At 34.1% G+C, this 21,113-nt stretch overlaps 1 protein-coding gene across 1 annotated transcript in view; it reads left to right on the top strand.

Annotated features, from left to right (window-relative positions):
* The first annotated feature begins 453 nt into the window (after positions 1-453).
* The window catches only part of LOC129229932 (MAGE-like protein 2), a 53,592-nt gene continuing 32,932 nt past the window's right edge, over positions 454-21,113 (top strand). Inside the window, exon 1 of the mRNA XM_054864314.1 lies at positions 454-527. The gene's annotated coding sequence lies outside the window, so the exon portion shown is untranslated. The remainder of the gene's footprint in view (positions 528-21,113) is intronic.

Genomic DNA, 21,113 nt, shown 5'->3' with positions numbered 1-21,113 from the left:
CATACAGAGAGATTTTCAGCTTTATTATTAGTAAAAAAGAGTGGGTGGGGCTCGCCAAATAACCGTATTATTCTTTGAATTCCTGAAGGATGTTTTTTTTTCTAAGATACCTTTTTCTCGAGGTGGTATATGATTGGGATCCCCAAAATAACCCTGCAGTTCGTTTCATTCTTTTCTCCGGTAAAATTTAAAAACCGCTGACATAGAAGAAAGGAACCACAATTCTGCAGGAAAAAGTGCACTAATATTGTTTCCGTACCGTGGCAACCCGCTGAAGTTCCCATTTTGGAACCGATGATCCAAATACGGAAATAAGAATGCAAAAAAAGAACCCCGGCATTTGTTTGACTTTACTATTATAGGGCAAAAGCTTCATCTATCAAGGTCAAGGTCTGAAAAGTCTCTTCTGTGCTGTATCTGAATATTTCTTTCCTCCGCTCTTGATTTCTGGCCTTGTGGTTACCGACTTGGTTCTGTTAATGAAATTCTATGTGAAGCTTTTTCCGTCTCAAATCATTGGTGTTTTGGTGAGTTATGTTAATTTTATACAGAATTATAGATTTGCAAGAACATTAATATTTAAATTTGGTGCAGAGTAAATTCATCAGCGCTGTACCTTGTGTTACACTGGAGAAAAATATTCTAATGTCAAAAAATTTTCATTGTGCATTAGTATGCAAGCATATCAATTCTGTCATTACTATTATTTCCTTTTCTCAATTAATTTATTCATTATACTTGCTGATTAATTTTCTTGCTAAGACTCTTCTTTCATTTGTTGAAGTGAAAAATCTTTTGCGAGGACATTGAAATTCTGATCCGCAAGCTTTTTATGTGACAGAAGTGACGTAGTTGTTTTTTAACTGTTGTTGCCAAAAACAATGAAAAATAGTAGTAATTATGAAGTTAGTTTTGTGATAAATTTAACAAATTAATTTCAAGGCTTAAATTAAGCAAGCATATAATTCAAGTCAAGTCATCAGTTTAAAGTTTAATCCGCATAACTAAATTTCAGCCTTGAAATTAGTTTGTTAACTAAAAATAACTTAATAATTATTGATATTTTTCATTGTTCACAATAATTAAAAAGCGAACTTCAAGAAATGTTTAGTTTTCTTGTTTTTTATAAACTCTCTTTTTCATTAAAACATATAATTTTGTTGCGAATATGCTTAGGTAAGGTGCAGGAAGAAAAAGAGCGTGGCGTGAGAGAAAACGTGCGGGTGAAGTCACAGTACAGAATGCTAGAAAAAAGGGAAAAAAATTTCACTTCCATCGTGAATCTTTAAGACACACAATTTATGAACTTATTTATTCATTTTTCAACATTTTCAATATTTGTTTTCAACATTTTGCAATACGGTGAAGTACAGAGTGCGTCGGAACTGGGCACTTTATTTCCAACAGTATGTTAGTATGGCTGAGAATGTTCGTTATACACAGTTACCTTGAAGTCTTACGAGTCACAAACATCGGAATGAAAACCATCCATGTCGTAACACAGCTGAAGTCTGCGCCACGTTCTCACAATTGTTTTACGGAGCATCTTGGATTCAGAGATATTTTGACATCCTAAATCTTTTTCTTCAACGATTCCAGGAATCTGTTGATTAATCTTCACCTGTTCTAAAATTATCAAATATTTCTTCAGCAGAAATTCTTAGCTGTTTTGGGATAAGAATATTTATCCTATAAAAATTGTTTTAGAGGATTTATAAAGCTGTTATCGAACTTTTAAAACGTTTAGATTTTCGTTTGGTTTAATATTAGTGAGTCTAATGTAAAAATTCAGATTAAAAACTAAATTTCAAAAGTGGTTAAAATCTAATTTTAAAGTCTTTTTAAGGTTTGCTGTACATAGTCTTTGTACTTAATTTTTAGAAAATTGAGCTAACGCCCTCTGCATTTTTCCCCTTACGTAAGACAGAGGACAAAATTGATATAGGGGAACGTGGGCCAAAGTGAAATGGTGAAATATTTACTCCTCTTTAGCGCCACCTATCTAGTAATATTTTAACTATGTAGTAACACGTGTAGTCTATTCCAGTCAAGAAAGAAAAAAAGCCTCTAAAAATCAAAGAATATGATAATACAAGCAATTTTCAAAAATTGATACTCATATTGTAATATTTTGCTGTAAATAAAAAAAAAATTGGAATTATTAAATGATAAAGTTCATGTTATTAACATTTTAAATACTATCTGAGACCTACTAATATTCAGTGCAGTATTAATTTGTTTAATTTTAAGAAAATTTGTATTTTAAATGCTTTGTACAGTTAGTCAAGTGTATGCGGGACAAAGTGGATTGGGCAAAATGAAATAGGCCATTTCATTTACTAATTCAATCTTTTATCAAATCACTTACTTATATATTTATTTATTATTTGATTCACATTCCTTAGTTTAATGGTTCACTGATTTGTCCACTAATTTACTTATTTTCATATTCATTCTCTAATTCATTCACTCATTCATTTTTTCTCATATATTAACTAATTCATTTATTTATTTTCGTTTATTGTTTCATTTAATTTTCATTGATTCATTCAGTGTTTTATTTACTCATTTGTCTGATCAAAAATGTCTTCTCCAATCATAGAGTAAAGAAATATACATAGAGAGGTCCCGTCTATGGAAAAAAATAGATGAAATTGAAGCCGGAATTATGGGATACAGCGGTGCAATGAAACGCGGGGTTATAATAACATGATCGCTTTGCGAGAATCGTTTTCACCAATCTCGCAAAGAGACCGAATTAAGTAGCTGGCGGATTGGTTTGCATTTTAATTCATGTTTTAATGCAATTTCAAAAACGTGCTTCATAAACTTGCAACAATATCTAAGTTTAACTTAACAACCAATTGAGATTCAGTAATGGAATGTTTTGAACCAAGATGTATCTCAAGATACTTATCATGAAGCTAAGGATTTTGGGATATAGCGGTGCAACTTCCGGCTTCAATTTCTTAGTATAGAGGGGCCTCTCTATGTAATTTCTTTAATCTATGTCTTCAATCGAATAAAAAATATTTCATTCGGAAACTATTTTAATTTTCACTTTGCCCACAAAAATTAAAAATAATGTTTTAATGCAAGTTTTTAAAAATATATTGTCCCCCCTCCCCTCCTTTTTTTGTGTGTGTACATAAGCTTCAGAACAAATTTGAAACTTGTTCATTTTGAAAAAACGTAAGCTATCTTAACTACACTATGCCCCACATTCCCTTATATTTCATTTTATTACCGGAAATAACGACCAACTTGCAGCCAAAAGACCATCCATTTGGTGTATTCAGAAGGTGCCAAGCTTTAATCCCATCCTTGCCTAACTATGTCACTTGCACCAAGGCCTTAGTAATCAAGCTCCTGTTAAGAATATTCTTAATTGTACGGAATAGTCTAAGCAGGATGCTTTTTTTTGGGCTGAACTTTCGTAGAGTCAAAAACATTTTGGATCTTCTCTGACGTCGTCAGACATTGGAAAATTAGTAACAGCAGCAACAATCTCATCATTGCCGTGTGCTTTGATAAATGAGAAGAAGTTGTGGTTGATTTTCTAACACTCATTTGGTTGCTGATAAGAGTGTTCCTGGTTTTCTCCCGCGCAACATACAAGTCTGGGGCATCCGATTGCTGATGGAACGCTCCTGGTTTTCTCCCATGTAATATGCAAATCCGGATAATTTGACTGCTTAAGAGTACTCCTGATTTTATCCTATGTAACACACAAATCCGGGGCATCCAATTGCTGATAAGGGTGCTTCTGGTTTCTTGCAACGTAAAAATTCGAAGCATCCGATTACTGATAGGATAGCTCCTGGTTTTCTCTTATGCAGTACACAAATCCGGGGCATCCAATTGCTGATGGGTTAACTCCTGGTTTTCTCTTATGCAATACACAAATCCGGGACATCCGATTGCTGATAAGAGTGCTCCTGGTTTTTTGCAACGTAAAAATTTAAAGCATGCAGTTGCTGATAGGATAGCTCCTGTTTTTCTCTTATGCAATACACAAATCCGGGGCGTCCAATTGCTGATAAGAGTACTCCTGGTTTTTGCAACGTAAAAATTCGAAGCATCCGATTGCTGATAGGATAGCTCCTCGTTTTCACTTATGCAATACACAAATCCGTGACATCTGATTGCTGACTAGATAGCTCCTAATTTTCTCCTATGCAATGTAAAAATCCGGGATATTCAACTGTTGATAGGGATACTCCTGATTTTCTCTTACGCAGTATCTGAAATTCAGGAGTTCTGCACTTATAAGAAATCTTCCAGAAAGGCAACTTTCTGCTAAGTTGCTTTGTTCGAAAGAAGTCACGAAATAAACTTCCGTTTGTTGTAACACAGCTCATTGAGGCTATATTAAGCAATTAAACACAAAACAAACTAGCAGCAGCGAAACATAAATTATCTTTATTTATTTTTCCATTTACTGCATGACCATACGATGGCTCAGACAACAAAGCATTTCCAACCAAAATTTCATTTTCATTTCTTCATTGTATGGCAATGAAGATTGTCATTCTATGTCGCTAAATTTAAATAAATTTCAAAGTCCAAACAATCTGATAAGCCATTAACATTCGCTTTATACATTTAACAATCCAAAATCAATCATCTCTAAAACTGTACTTGAAGGCATGCGAGCCACTCTTGCCCAAAATCGTCTGCTTCATGCATCACCTCACCCCTTTACGGCCGAGCGAGCACCGGGGATGCCTCATCGCGAACAATTACCACTCAGAAACGTTCGATTTCCGACCCGTGGATCCCCGGGGCGAACGATTTTTTCCATCTTTCAACATCTCCAACATGTGGGGCAATGATGCGTGCGCTGTTCGAAGCATACCATATAAACACGTACTCAATAGCAAACAGAACGGTTTTGTTTTTAAGAGCTTCCGTTAATTTTTATGACTTGATTCTGAAGCTGAAGAACGAACAATGAACGAGATGTTGCTCTTTTAATTTTCTTGTCTCCATAAACAGGGATACAGCTAGGGGTTTTTTCAAGGCGTGAAAATACTCCTTGACATTTTTTAGAAGAGCGAAATGTACAAGAACAATAATGGTGATCAATTGCATAAAAAACTAAATTTAAAATAATGAGATCAAAGGTGGCAGGGAAAGAAAAGATGCATACTATTTTGATTTTACTAACCTTTTGAATGTTTGACATATTCATGGTTTGTACAGTTTCAAAAACCTTGAAAATTTCTTGGAATAAAAAGTAAAATTTTCAAGTGCTTGAAAATTTTGAAAACGGTTAAATGTAGGTTCGGTGTTTAGGTTTTATAGTTTACTAAAAAAAAAAAAAATCTTTAAAAACATTCGTCAAAAATAATTTGCCGCCGTATATTGCAGAATTTCTTCAATTTATTTGTGTATTCCAAAAATCCGATTATTTTAAGAAACCTTTTTTCCCCTTCCGAAAATCCAGTGTTAAATTCCGTGCATTAAAGGAGTTAACATTTTTAAGTTTTCCACTTTAATGCATTTTAATAATTCATAATTTCTTTAACAAAAAAACTTATTTTTTTGGATACTTGCCAACATTAGTACTGCAAATGTATGCAGTAAATTGGAATTCGTAAATGTTTAAAAACTCCACATTTTTATTTTCTAATATCAGAGGATTTTTATAACTTATAATATTGCATAGTATATTACAATGTAGGCCGAGATATTTCAAGGAATTGACAGTAGATTCCAATCAGTACCTTCAGGGTTATTGGATTATGCGGTGTCGTGAACAGTAATTTAAATTTATTTTATGAAACAAAAATTAGAAAACCTTGCTGGTGAACAGGGGTGTTCCGATGGAAGGTCACTGTGACCTCCCAAAAATTTCCATATTTGACAAATTTTGTGATCATTCGGCGAAAGTTAGAGTTCCATTCGGCAAAATTTGGAGTTCCCATTTGGAATTTCCACTCTTCCAAAAATTTCAGTTCGGGACCCTGCTAGCAAAGTATTTTCAGAAGTCAAATCTAAAAATATGAAGTGGTCAGTGGCGTAGCTCGGGTGGGGGGGGGGGGGGGGCGGTTCGATTGGTGGCGGCAATTTGGTATATTTGATGTAAAAAAAAATAACTTATTTTCACATTGAGCAAGTTATGCTTTCTGCCTATTCAGAGTCACAACTGACTTCAACTGTATTTATGTCGAGGACTGCATACTGAGTGCCTTGCCTCCATTATTTTATATACCGATAGATGGCAGCACCATCACCGGATCGAACAGTTAATGAGAATTTAGAACTAGTCCAAGAGCTAATAGCTACCTGGTGCTAGCACCCCCAGAGGTATCGTTTCACTTGGAGGACATTGAGACCACGAGCATATTTAACGTCGCCCAGTCCCCTTTAATGACGACGGTGGGTCTTCGACCAGCGAGGATCGAACCCGAGACCCTCCGGCCGCGAGTCCAATGCCTTACCGATCAGGCTACCACGGCCCTGCTTTCTGCCTAATGTAACGTTTTTAGAATGTAAATTTCAAAAAGTTTCGAAAGAAGAGTCGTCTGACTTTTTTTTTTTTTTTGTGTGTGTATGTGTGAGATTTGGCCATCTCTTAACACCCCGAAAAATATCATACAGTTGCGTTTTCGAAACTTCGGTATCGGAAAAATTTCCAAAGAGAGTCCGTGAACTTTCCCCTTTCGCTTAGGGTCACAAAGGATAGCCTAAAATTTGATTTCAATTTTGAAAATCCTTTGGGAGGAGGCTCCTGTTTTCCTCATGCCAAAAATTGCGTTTTTAACACTTCAACTTCGGTAAATTTCCTTGAGGATCCGCCGACCCTTTAACGCCATCAAAGAAGGACTGAAACTAGCTTTAACTTTGAAAATAAAATCGGGAGGAAACCCTAACCCTCCTTTCCTAATTTATTAAAAATTCGCATTACTAAAAATTGCCTAAAATTAAGATATTTGGCTTAAATTTTGAAATTTTCGATGAAGCCATGAACTTTTTTTTCATCTGTGAGAAAAATACGCGAAAATAAATAAATTTTCTTTCGTCTTAAATTAATTTTCAGTTTTATTTAAAATACTTTTTACCGTTTCAAGTATTAACTTTTTCTCAACAAAAGGGCGGAAAATTCAGGAACCGCCCTGGGCGGCAGAATCTATAGCTATGCCGCTGGAAGCGGTGGAAAGTTGACCCATATGTTTCATAGTTACTCCAAATGAAAGGCAGGCAGCAACCAAAACGAAACAGATTCACTGTCCGTAGTCCCTTAAAAATTGGTCCCATATTGAAATATAACATTGCAGAACGACATCAACTTTTCATTAAATGTATAAATAAATCGAGTTACGAAACAGATGTCTAATAATAACGACTATCACAAACCGTATCGATTGATCACGAACGTGTCTAAGGATACGGGGAAAGTATTTAAACTTCCACCTATCATTGGTGAAAGTAGTAGTCTCGTTTAAAAGTGTCCGCACGATTTTTAAATATCTGCACGAAACGGTACTTTGAACTTTCAAGTCTTTTGTTTCCACCAGAGAAAGCTTTCATTGGAATAATAAGATCTTTTGTTTTGTTGGCATCACATTTCATCACGTTACAAAAGAGATAAGATATCCGTTCGATCGTAATAAAACAAACTGTTCGATAAGAAGTTATAGTTTGTATGAAAAATTAGCCATTATATTTCGTTCATATGTATCTATAAATATACGTGTTCTTTTGTGTATAAATACACTCAAGTCGCTATTTGGGTTTATTGATTCAGCAGGTAGTTATTAAGATAGGTGGTAGTAAAACCGTTAGTTGGGGTTTTGTTAAAATAGTTGATGTCCCGATTTCACCACTCTTTTAAACGTTTGCTTTTTTTTTTGCTGTGTTTTACTTTTATCTAGTTAATTGCTAAGGGACTGTTTCTTAAGTACGCGACAAGCGAGAAATTATGAATAGGAAAGTTCAATAACTAGTCAAGTTAACGTTTCCTGGGCAGTAAATAATGGGCAGCAGCGGGTGCCTAATTGCTGCGACTAACATGCTTGGAAAAAAAAAAGTTTCCCACTAAAACTCAGAAACCTTCCTGAAATTAACCTGGCATCTTTCTGAACCTACACTTCCAATAAAAACTTTTTGGAATAAATCTTTCAAGAAAATGTAGAGAAATTTTTTGCACTTTTCTGATTAACCAGGAAAGCTCTTAAAATGTTATAGCAAATACGATCGAAGCCAAAGCAGAATTGCAAGTAAGTTTCGATTATCTCATTTGCTGTCAATGATTGAAAAACAACAGAATCCAGACTCAGCATTTCGCCATTATTTAGAGATCAACCAAACAGGACGGAGCGTATCGTAAACGCGGGCTACTTTGGCCCACATTTTGGAACTTTTGTCATTCTTTTCTCAGTAATTTTGTAACTGCTCATCTTTCTAAGCTGTAGAAAAACTTATATTACGCATCTAAAGTTCTCTTAATTTAATTTTTGAATAGTGATTGTTTTGTTTCTAAGTATTATAACCATTTTATTTATTTTTTATTTGGGTCAATGTTACCTTTGCGTTTGGGTTACTTTGACCCAACGTGGTTTTCCCTATTCAAAAGCATTGTAGAACTGACTTTAGAGTCATAGAAAGACGTGTGTTCATATGAAAGACTATTTATTTGAAAGAAAAATACATTTTACAAGAAATTTGAGTCACAAATAATTGATTAAAGGAAAATTAAGAAAAAAAAAATTGAAAATGCGTATGCTTAACTAGTTATTGTCCAGGAAATTTCCAGCGGAAAGCAGTCATCTTTTCATTAGTTATGGAGGTTGAATAATTTTATTAACAGAACACCATTCGCAAGACAAAAAATTCTAAACTGTCGGCCACTACCAAAACTTGCTGACGTGTTCTATGCTCTTAACATCAGCTCCTTCTTATCCCACATCAACAGCTATACATGATACATCCCTGGAAACCTGAGCCCATTTTATTCTACAAAAACGAAATTCCGTAAACTTTTCAACAGGAGCCAAGGCAGAATTGCAAGCAAGTTTCGATTATCTCATTTGCTGTCAATGATTGAAAAGCAACAGAATCCAGACTCGGCATTTCGCCATTATTTAGAGATCAACCAAATAGGACGGAGCGTACCGTAAACGCGGGCTACTTTGGCCCACATTTTGGAACTTCTGTCATTCTTTTCTCAGTAATTTTGTAACTGCTCATCTTTCTAAGCTGTGGAAAAACTTATTTTACGCTTCTTTTTTTACTTAAACTTATTTTACGCTAAACTTATTCTTTTCAACAAATTTAACAAAATTTGTGAGAATTTGATGCAACTGGGTCAATTTTTTTCTAAACCTGCTACAACTTTTAGTTCCTCTCCATCTTCCATAGTAAAAGCTATGTAACTGAACCCCGATGAATTGAGTCTGTTTTCGCTCTCTTTTTCTGTTGCTGAGAATTCCGGGTTTTTTCATGTGTTTTTCCTGTTTAGAGAGTTTTACTTTTAGCTTTTCTTCCCTTTTCCAAATCTATCTGACGGTCTGACGGGATTTTTCAATTTTTTATGCTTGGCCAAAGTAGGTCGTATGTTTTAATTTAGGATAGATATGTTGTTATTGTGAATTTTTTGATTGAAAACCCTAACAGAAAGGATAAGTACAATTATTCTACTTTATAAAGTATTAAATAGTGTTCATAAATAGGTACTTAACAAACTCATCTTTTTCTACATTTGGGCCAGAAAAAGACCCTAGGGTCAAAGTAGCCCGCGTTTACGGTAACTGAGCTGAAGGCAAATTAATAAAGACGCTGAGAATATATTTACACTGGTAGCTAAAAATAATTTTCCCATCAGTGATAAGTCTACATTTATGGAACATGTAGTAGTTCAGGAAACGATTTCGCAAATATACTTGTTTTTCACAGGAAACTGGAGGAAACCCGCAGTGGCGAATCTGAACTTTTTTTCGAGCAGAGACAAATCTTGTAACTGCCACCCTTACCCATCGTTTGAAGTTTTTTTCATCAAGTTTGGAAAATCGATAGAAAATCCAGAAGAAAAAAAATAACAGGGAGCCAACAAATACTTTTATTTTCCCAACATTTTATTTCTAATTAATCTTTTAAATTTTTCTAAAACAAAATGTTTCATCGTGTGATGTCACTAGCGAAGAAGGTCAGCTTGGATCGGAGCGCGTGGTTGTCTTTTCTGGCAAAAATATTGCTTCTTGGTGATTTTTTACTGCGAGAAATTATTAGCGGAACGAGAATTGCTAGTTAAATAAATTATTAATTTGGCAAAGCTTGGCAATTCTTTCAGAAACTTGATTCTGGTAACCCTAGTGACTTGATCACTTGTGACGTCAACAGCGAAAATGAAAACGACGACTGAACGTCTTCTAAGATTATTTTTTAAGAGAGAAAGCAAATCAAAATTTAAAAGAAAAAAAAGTAAATCATCCCATTATTTTGACTATAAAAAAAAAATTTTTTTTTTGACCACTTGGGGCAAAGGGCCTCACCTTGCTCTCCCTAAACCCAGGACAGTCGTGGTTTATTCTGGGATTTTAGAGCTCTCTTTGCTAACGTTCATTGCGAAAATGCTGTGGTTTGTATCATAGACTAATAATAAAAGTAGACCGAGCTATGGCAACCCTTTTTCTGATCATAAACCAAACCATGTGACTGGTGGATATCCTAGCAACAGCGGGCGTTGATCGAAGCAGACGATCAACGCCAGCGAGAAATAAAATAAATAGAATTGATGGAACACGGAAGAATGATCTTTTATGGAGTCCGATTTGTAAATTTGTTATTCTAAGTTGTAAATATTTTGTTAATATAGTGAGTTTTTCGTTTAGATAGTATTGTGCATTTTCTTTAGTCAATTTCAATAACTCTCTAAGCAATAAAAGATGCAAGCGACCAAGAAGAATCGGCAAACGGTAAGATTTTTACCTACAGTTTCAATTTAAGATACCGATTAGTACATTTTTGCGTTAACGCAAAACGTTTACGCCATTTCGTTCACGCCAGCGCTGACAGCTCCAAATGAAATAAAAGTTACTGAAAACTGATCAAAAACTATTACTAATGTCAAAATAATGCATAACTAAAAGAAAAACAGTTCAATCTCTGCACCTGGAAAGTTTTTTGTAATGAAAACACATTGTCTTAAAATACATGTCGAGTGCCGAACTATAGATAATGCTGCCATCTAGCAACCATGCTGCCAAAGTCTTCGCCAAGCTCTTCCACTAGTCACATGATACATCTATGAACCAATTTTCTTCATCAGCAAGAATGGGAAAGCTCGGTCTACTCTTATTATTAGTCTATGGTTTGTATAGAAAGTTTTGCCTGACTTAGATCTACGATTTTAGACCTAAACATCACTCATTGTGTTGGTAAAGTCCTTCATATAGCGCAGTAAATTTAGGATTTTTTGCACCACAAATTTATAATGAAGAAATATTTTCAGAATTAGTTCCTCATAGCATGTAGAGTAAATCCTAAAATGTCCCCTAAGATTCCATGTGAGCTTCCATCCAAAATGGCGGATCAAAGATGGCCGCCTAGTACTTTTTGTTTTCTTTATAACTTGGTCAAAAATAAAGATTTTTCAGTTCTAAAAAAAACAGTATGCTCTAAAAGTAATACTGTTTCGATATATACCCTAAAATAACTAATAAAAAAGTTCAAACAGTTGTTTTGACATCAGAAACTAAAATTTCTATTTTCTACGTAATATGCAGCAGAACGAAAAAGCTACTAAAATGAAGAATTTTTTGTGGTATTCTTTTTAAAATATTAACTGAAAAATGATTGATATATTCCAGAAATTGAATAATCAAGTAGCTTTTATTCCATTTTTGAAAGAAATCGTGCTATTTCTAGCTTTGGAATGAGAATATGACAAGAGAAAAAAAGTGACTTTATAATGAATTTTCAAAAAAATTGCATAATATTATTTATTTGGTACTTTAAAAACTGACATATACCATCTTTTTGAAAAGCATGTAAAATATATAAAAAAAAGATAGTTATGTCAGTAAAAATCTAGAGAAAAATAAAAGCATCAACATTCAATATCATCATCTTCGAAACTGTGCACAGAAGTTGAATTTTTACATGTTTCACCTAAACAATGCATGCAAAACTTGGAACATTAAATGTTTGCGTTTTCATTGGCATCTAGATAGTGGTCTCACATAATTATTGTTACTTTGTAGTCACAGAACATTAAATGCGGAATTCCTTCGGAAGCTTCGGGGAGTGACATAAGCGTTGTGAACAGTCCACCTCCTTTCATAACACATCCCCATTTAATTGGATTCATGTTTTTCTTAAGCTACTGTTGTACTATTGGATAAACACAAAACGGATGCTGTAAAGCAACTGCACTTGTGGGTGGAGGGGTTGCCTGGCTTTAAATTTTGAAGAAGGACTTTTGGTTACTTAATTATTATAGCGGTTGTATCGTAAGGTGTCTAGAGAATTAAGTGTTACTTCCACTAAAGATGTTTCAGCAACACTTCTACAATCTAGGTGACATTTTCTGGATTGATCAAGCTGAAAATTACTGAGCTGTGAGATCATAGAAAGCAGTTTAAGATTTTCCTTTAGCAACAGGAAAGCTCAAAAATTTACCCTTTCTGAATATAGCTGACGCGGAGTAGGAGTCACATCCTGTGGCTGCGTGGAGCAAAAGAAGAGGATCCTTCAAGGGACCGAAGGCTTCTTGTACATTCAATATTTTGTAACATATTTCTTTGTATTAAATTGGTTTGGGGTAAAAAATACAGTGATGTTCCAGACATACCTCTTTCATTTAGAATCGAGAGCAGATCTGTATCAGTACCTATTACTGCGACTGCTCTGGAGCTGTTCTGGCATGTTTTTATCGCAATTGAGCAAATTAATACACTGGCTTCCCTATCCACTTATACAACAGTCATTCCTCCTTATCGGTATTCCATCATAATTTGAATTAATCTTGATTTGTTCGCAGAATTCCGCAAAAAGTTATTCTACAAAGTCGTTCCCACTACATTTTCTTCAAAATGCAGTAGTCTCAGACATTTTCGGCTTTCCCCTTCTTTGTTTCTTCCCAATGTTAGTTGGTAATGCATCAGCGTATTCATTTAAAACCACTGCTTCACATAAAAAGAAGTTTTTCTGAAGACACCTGAAGTATTTGAGGCATATGTCTTTTTATTACATGTCTGATTCGTCCCATGCCAATGCGTGCATAAGAAATCCTTCATCTTTAATGGACAAAGAGATTGGTGGTGAGTTGCTAAACAAAAGGCTCTACTAATTCAATGATAGTTGCCACGCTTGTGTTTTTATCCTTTTACAGAGAAACCCAACCAAAAAACGAGGATAGTTGAGGGGCTAATTCATATTTGAGATGTCTCGTAAATTATCGTTTGATTTGAAAACAGCAGCAACCTGGTCAAAAACTGTGGAAAACTGAACAGAACGCTCATTTCTTAATAATAATCCCTTTTTTTCTTCTGAAGTTTAACTTCTCCAAAATAACTTCCTAAAGTTTGAAGGCAGTAATTTTTCACCGACATTTTTTCCATTGTCACATAATTATAAGGAAAAATAGTTAAAAAAAAATCATTCTTGAGTAACTATTTGCAACCTAAAATGTACAAAAAATACCATTTTGAGATAACAATGATATGTTTCTAATTTTTTATGGGGAAATGTCGGTAAATCACAAGCACCAATTCAAACATACATAGCATTTTTTTTAAACTGAAAATAACAACTATTGACTAGTATATGAGGGAAATTATTTAAAAAAAATACCCCAAAAAATGCAAAAAATTATTTATTTTAGTAGTTTATGTGTTCTGCTACATGTTACATAGAACACATACATTTTAGTCTTTGGCGTCAAAACAAATGTTAGAAATTTTTCATTGGTTATTTTAAGTTATGTATCGAAACAATATTACTTCTAGAGCCTACAGTTTTTTTCAGAACTGAAAAATTTTCATTTTTGACCGAGTTATAAGTAAAACAAAAAGTACTAGGCGGTTATCTTTGATCCGCCATTTTGGAAAGCAGCTCACATGGGAACTTAGGGAACTTTTCAGGATTTGTTCTACACATGTTCAGGAACTAGTCCTGAAAAATTCAGCTAATTATAAATTTGTGGTGCATCGACCCTATTGTTGGCCTAATTTTACTGGGCTAATTAGCCGCTCATAAAATGCTGATTGTAAATCAACAATCTGCACTCTTAATTCAAAAGAACGAAAAAATAACTCTTAAAAAGAGTGAAATCTATTGCGGGTGCATTCATTCTTTCTGAGTGCTAGCTTTATCGAAAAAAGACGCTTTACGAAAAAACCAAGACTAAAACTTTTTCTTATTGGCATGAAATTCGGAAACGCTCCTTTTGATGAGCGAAAAATAAAAACATTCTTTAAAAGAAGGACTCAAAAACATTTTCATTGGTTCGATTCTGTCACGTGATTTTGTTTAGGGAGAATCTTCTATACCTCCACGTTCGGCTTAACTAACGTTGGTCGCGAATACCAAGTGGATGTCGCTATCTAAATGTCTTCATTTATTAAATTAAAACAATATTTGTTGCCGAATGAGGTTTCTGAAGGAAATACACAAAAACTGCATGGTAAGTGCGAAGAATTTTCGTTTTTATTAAAACTTGTAACTGTTAATGTTTCTTGAACTGCTCGTATATCGTTACAAATCACCCACGTGCAATGTTACGGCGAATTTTTTGTAACTTTTTCTTCCAAATTAATGAAACTTTCATCAACAATTTTGTTCCGGTCGTCGAAGCAAAAATATGACATTTGAAGTCGTTACCATCTCTGGTGTGTGTGTGTGTACTGTATATATATATCTTAGGCAGGTGTTACAGACCCGACCATGCACAAATCTATAGGTCGGATACCGAATCCGCTCCCGATGGTCGGAGCTCCAACCACTGCGTATATTTTAAATTCAAATATTGTTTTGTATAATAATTGTGTATAATAAACTTTAAAGAGTATCATAAACTTCGGGTAATACACTCATTCATATGTGTAACGGGCCATTCATTATTTAAGGGTCCTGAGGGGGAGGGGATGGAAAATTCTCTACATACCCTTGCTTGGAGAGGGGGGGGGTAGATCCATTCATACGTAATATTTTCCAAGCCGATATTTTATATTAGAAATCCGCGGTCAATTGGTTTGGCAAATATTACATTTCATTTGCTTCAGGAAGGTAAAAGTATGTATTATAGGATGAGCTGTTTTTTACTTGTGTTTCAAAGAATGAAACGTGTAAAATATAATAAAAGAATCGCACTGTGTTTTGCATGTCTTATTTTTAATTATTATCGCATCATATACAAAAATTATTTGTCGAAAAAACATTCGGTCTAGATTCCTTACAGTAAACATTTCTTTACTCAAAAATGTTTTTAAAAAAAAATTCAAAAATAATCATAGTTAATTTAAGAACGATCCCAGTGATGTAATAATTGTTATTTTATTATTGTGAAGAAAAAAAAAAAAGAATCTTACGTAAGATTAGGGGGAAGGGAAGGTCAAAAATTGCCAAAATTGTCCTTACGTAATTAATGAATGGCCCCGAAGAAACAAAATTGAATTCAAACGTATCTTGTCACAATTTATGAGTGACTTTTTAAATTAATTTGGACTGATGTAATTTTTAAAACATTATTAATGTTAAAAGGCACACCGAGAATATCAATATAGAGTTTCAAAATTTTAAATCTATTTATTTGGTGCTATGTGGGTTTTTTAATTTTATTTCAATCTTTAGATTCGGAAATGTACGTAATATTGCACGTGGGTGATTTGTAACGATATACGAGTAGTTCAAGAAATATTACCAGTTAAAGTTTTAATAAAAAAGAAAATTCTTCGTACTTACCATACAGTTTTTGTGCATCCTCTTCGGAAACACTAAAAACAGTTTTTTTTTTTTTTTTTTTCATTTTTTTAACTTAAAAACCAGGGTTCATACTCTATTTGGATGAAAAAATTCCATGACTTTTCCAAGACTTTTTCATGACTTCAATAAAAATTTTCATGACCTTGTTCACGAAGAGAATAGCACAATTTAATCTCAAACTTGCTAATTTTTGGAAATGAGCTTTAGCAAAACGTCTACATGAATGCCACAGCCTCATTGAAGCACTTACTCATAATGTAAAAAATATAAGTATACACTTAAAAAACTAAACTATTCTTATTTTTCTTCATCATTTAATTTTAAGTAAAGTAAAAATGCAGTGAAACAAAAATTATGATGCTTAAATATCTAATTTTTTTTATAAACAAACAGAATAATAATAAATGGGGAAAAGGTTGAATGAGTCATCACTAAGTTTCAATAAATTTGCTTCAAAAGTTGCCTTTCAGTGTCCCCAACAGTGCATTTAATCATCCACCTAACTTGATAGTATTTTGGTTCTTTAAAGTAAAGCCACATAGTTTAGTTCTTTATGTTTCTAAACCAGACATTTTTTTGCAAAAACCAAACAGTAAATGAATCAATCTTCTGATTCAAAAGTACTTGTTTTGTTTACTTATTTGCACATTTTCAAATGCATATGAATTAATAGATTCAGAAATTCCAGAACATGTATGATTTCTAACCTTGACCGTAGCAGTGGGTCGCATGGACTAGTTTTGCGGGACGTATGTTCGGCACTACTGTTTTAGAGTATTAGAATTCCCCTTTTTCTGTATTCCATCGCCTGACAAAAAACCTAAAATCTTCAACAAATTAAGATAAACTCTGATAAATTTAATTACAAAGTTCTTACGAGTGATGGAATCAAAGTCGAATGCAATTGAATTGCTTTTTTTGAGTGGGCGTGGCAAAACCAAGAATGTGCAAGTTCGCTACTACAGAATATAAAACATAAGAAGTGTTGAAAATAACAGTAATTCAAAATAAGAGGTGTCCAAATAGTAAAATCACATCGCAAAAAAGGCAAGCGGCAGCGACAGAAGTGGATACCATGATTTTTCAAAATTCAGATTTGATTTTGGGATCTTTCAATTTGTCACTTTTAATAGCTTTTATGTGCTATACTACTAAATCACTCAAGATTTCTAATACTCTTTTAGTTACTGTTACTTTATCTCTGTCCAGGACGTTTTTCCATGACCTGAAATAAATTTCCATGACTTTCAATGGAAATTTCAATTTTCCATGACTTTTCCAGCTCTGAAATTCGCTTATTTTTTTCCATGACTTTCCAAGATTTCCATGACCCGTACGAACCCTGAAAAACTAATTTTTTTTTCAAATGAAATAACAGTTTTAAAAACGGTTTTAAATTCAAATACACAGCATAAGCACATGAAAACACGTTTAAAAAACAATTTCACCAAATGAGAGTGAAATGATTTTATCTATTTTATTCTAAAAAAGAGTGAAGTAGCGGCTTTCCAAAACGGAAAGCAGCCACTCATTTAGGATATTAATTTAGTCTTAAAAAAAGAGTGAAAAACACTTATCAAAAGGGAGTGAAATTAGCTTATCCAAAAGGAGGGAAAATAACCGCTCCGCTAAAGGAATGAAATTCACTCCTATTAGGAAAGTGCGTTTTCGATACTGGAAAGGAGTGAAAATTTACTCAGTCTGAGTTAAAATCGCTGGAATTTTTTAAGAGAGTGCATATTCACCCATCGCTGATTGTTCTTGTATAACATTGAATTTGTTCCTTCCTTCCAAAACTTACTTTTAGATCAGCGTTTCTTAATTTGACTGATAAGTGGGACAGTTTTCAATATCTACCTCTTATATGGAACCTCTGATTTTTCTTCAATAGTATAGTTTGATTGCAACATTCTCTTACATATAGCAAAAGAGAAAATTATTCAAACAATATTTATCATCTCCAAAAAGTAGCTCCAAAATTCTTAAATATCTTTAAACAAATAATTTTAAGCAAAATTTTAAAGTGTAGATTGTAACCAAGGGCGGATCCAGAAAGTTTTCAAGGAGGAGGCGGTTGATTTTTTAACTGATCTCTTATTACGTATCTGTTTCTTCATTCTTCGGGGGAGGGGGGAGGCGATAGCCACAGTTATCTAAAACAACTTAATATAAAGGTTTAGCAAAAGAGGTCTCGAAATTATTTCTTGCTTTTTCTATTGAAAGAGGTATCCCAGTATTGCGTTTTAGAACTTCAACTTCGTAATAATTCCCGGAGAATGTTTCGAAATCCCCCCCCCCCTAACATAATCGAAAATGGTCTAAGATGCGCTTTAAGACTTAAATTTTGCAAAATATCCAGGGAAGACTTCCAAACTTCTTCTTCTTCTAATATCGGCAAGGATCGTTTAAAATCGTCGGAAGATTGCTCGAATCTTATTCCTTTTCTTAATGCCATTAAAAAGGGCCTACACTCGTATTTTAGGATTTCAATTCGGAAAAATTGCCGGTGCAGGGTACCTTAAGGAGGGACGATCGCCCCCATCGCTCCTCCCTTGTATCCGTACTTGACTTAACGCGATGAGGGATATTTTTTTCATTATGTGCTGCGGTGCTCGAGCAGCCCCCCCCCTCCCCTTCCCCTCCAAAGATTTTTTTTTTTTTTTTTGACTGCTAAGCAGCCTCACCGTAAGTTATGCAGAAAGAAAGAATAAAGGAAGTCTTAGTTTTTACCATGTTTTTATTAACTTGGTATAGGTCTGTTCGGGTGGAATCTTGCAACTCAATTTTCACCCACTTCCTGTGGTCGAATTCTTTTGACATTTTGTAGGCGACCTCAGACCCGATGATGATTCAAAATTCTATGCTCAAACTAATCAATTTACTATTGATTATTAATTTACTAGAAAGTCGCCCGTCAAGGTATGGCGGATGAAAAAAGCTTCTCTTCTTTACTAATAATAAAGCTGAATGTCTCTCTGTCCGGAGGATGTCTGGATATCTGGATGTCTGTAGGATGTCTGTCAGGATGTCTGTGACGCGCATAGCGCCTAGACCGTTCGGCCGATTTTCATGAAATTTGTCACAAAGTTAGTATGTAGCATGGGGGTATGCACCTCGAAGCGATTTTTAGAAAATTCGATGTGTTTCTTTTTCTATTCCAATTTTAAGAAAAAAAAACTATCATAAATTACGTAATTTTCATAACGTGGAACCGTAACATGGGCACAAGCCAATTGGCGAGATACGAAATGATCATAGCGTGGAACTGTAACGTGGGTACTAGCCAATTGGCGAGAAAATTCACCACACATTATTTGTAAATATACAGGCGAACCAAAAGACCTTTTATTTTTCTATTACGGGCGAAGCCGTGCGGGTGCCACTAGTCTTCTATATTTGAAGGAGCAATTGCCTGTTTGGTGATCTTTTGATGGTTTAAATTTCAGCTCTAACTCCAGTGGATGAACGATGAACAGTAAACTCCAGTAGATAGCGTTCATTGTTGACCATTTTTTTTCGTTTCTTCATTCCCCTGAAATGACAGTCTTACCAGTAAAACAGTTAAGTTGCCGAATCGAGTTCAGCCTTGTCTCAATAAAGCCTCTCCCTGCATGTTAAACATTACCAAAACATATCAAATTATCATGCCGTGGCGAGAGTTTCATTGTTGTGACACGCGCGTGACTCGATCATCGGTTATTATTTATATGAAGACTAGCTGCGTTGCCCGGCTTTGCCCGGTCTATTTTGAAAACAAAAATTGTGTCAAGTGACGTATATTCAACAATCAGGCATAAATAAAAGAAAAAAAATCATGATGCAAAATTTCCCCTCCGAGCAATGACGACAGATATTAAAATACTTTCAAGAAATTAAAATAAAATGAGAAAGATGGATTTAAAAAGCGTAACCATGGAAACAAAAATAAAATAAGTTTCAGACTTGAAAATGAGAAAGATGGAAATAATAGATTCAAAAAGCGTTACCGTGGAAACGCAAAATATAATGGTTAAAAACTTGAATAGAGAACAGATTTTTGAACTTCATTTATTTCGCTTGTAACTTTTTTTCTAATGGAGATAGAGGGTTAAACTTCCGACCATAGGTCGAGTTAGATCTGGAGTAAAAAAAGTAGCTCTTTTCAATGGTGTCAAAGAGAAAACTGTAGGACAATTCCTTCACTTTTTATTGATAAGTTTAATGAAGAAAGTAGTGCCTAAATTTCAGCTAAGCCTAAACAAATTCGAGCTAAAAACGTAAATAACTCCCGCCGCAATTAAGTTAGAGCGTTGGAACAAATTGCGTAGAACGCGGAAAATTCTTCCCTTTCCAATGATATATAATATTAATAATTGCGACTAATTGTTCACCTCCATATTCGGGAATTTATGTGAAAATTGGGCCTAAATTGGAATAAAAAAAGAACTATTCATCGAATTGTTTTCGAACTGGTCTGCAAACCTTCTCAGGACTTAAAGGAACAACTTGTGAAAATTTCAGCGAAATCGGCCGGGTAGTTCCCGAGTTTTGCGAGTTCAAACAAACAGACGCTTTTTGGAGACTTCATTTTATACTATGTAGAGATTTCAATTTTAATCAACATTTTTGCGTAAATCCTGTATGAAAACGTAAAAAATGCTCCTACAAATTAAAATTAACTATCTATAATAGAAATCCCTGATTTTTCTCCACCAAATAAAATTTGTTCTTTCTAAGGCAATTAGAACGTGAATTATATTTTTTTTTACTAATTTCACTCTAAAATGTAGGTGAACCTTCAATGGGAAAATTGATTGGTCATTGTTGAACGATGCTTTTATTAAAATGTGTCTCAGTTTTTTAAAGCAGTAAAAATCATCGATGACAATATTAGTAGATGCTGTGCATATTACAGATTAGAGAACCTTTGATGTAAATAAAATGTTAGTTTGAGTCGCAAATTTTCAGCAGTTATATGTTTTTATTTCTGCTTGGTTCATCTCAGGTATATTTTTGTAATCGGCTATGTTTTTCAAGTTCACTCTCAGAGAAATATACGTGTATGAGATTTGTTTACGTTACTATGCTAAAAATATACTTTCATTGAACTTATGTCGTACATAGAAATGTAAATAAAGCTAAATGATTTTTAGGTTAACAATGTTACTCATCGTGCAGTTTATTGACTTGGCTAATTTTATTGACTG

The sequence above is a fragment of the Uloborus diversus genome, chromosome 9 (assembly GCF_026930045.1).
Source record: "Uloborus diversus isolate 005 chromosome 9, Udiv.v.3.1, whole genome shotgun sequence".
In the NCBI taxonomy this organism is placed as follows: domain Eukaryota; kingdom Metazoa; phylum Arthropoda; class Arachnida; order Araneae; family Uloboridae; genus Uloborus; species Uloborus diversus.
This window is presented reverse-complemented; position numbering and strand designations above follow the sequence as displayed.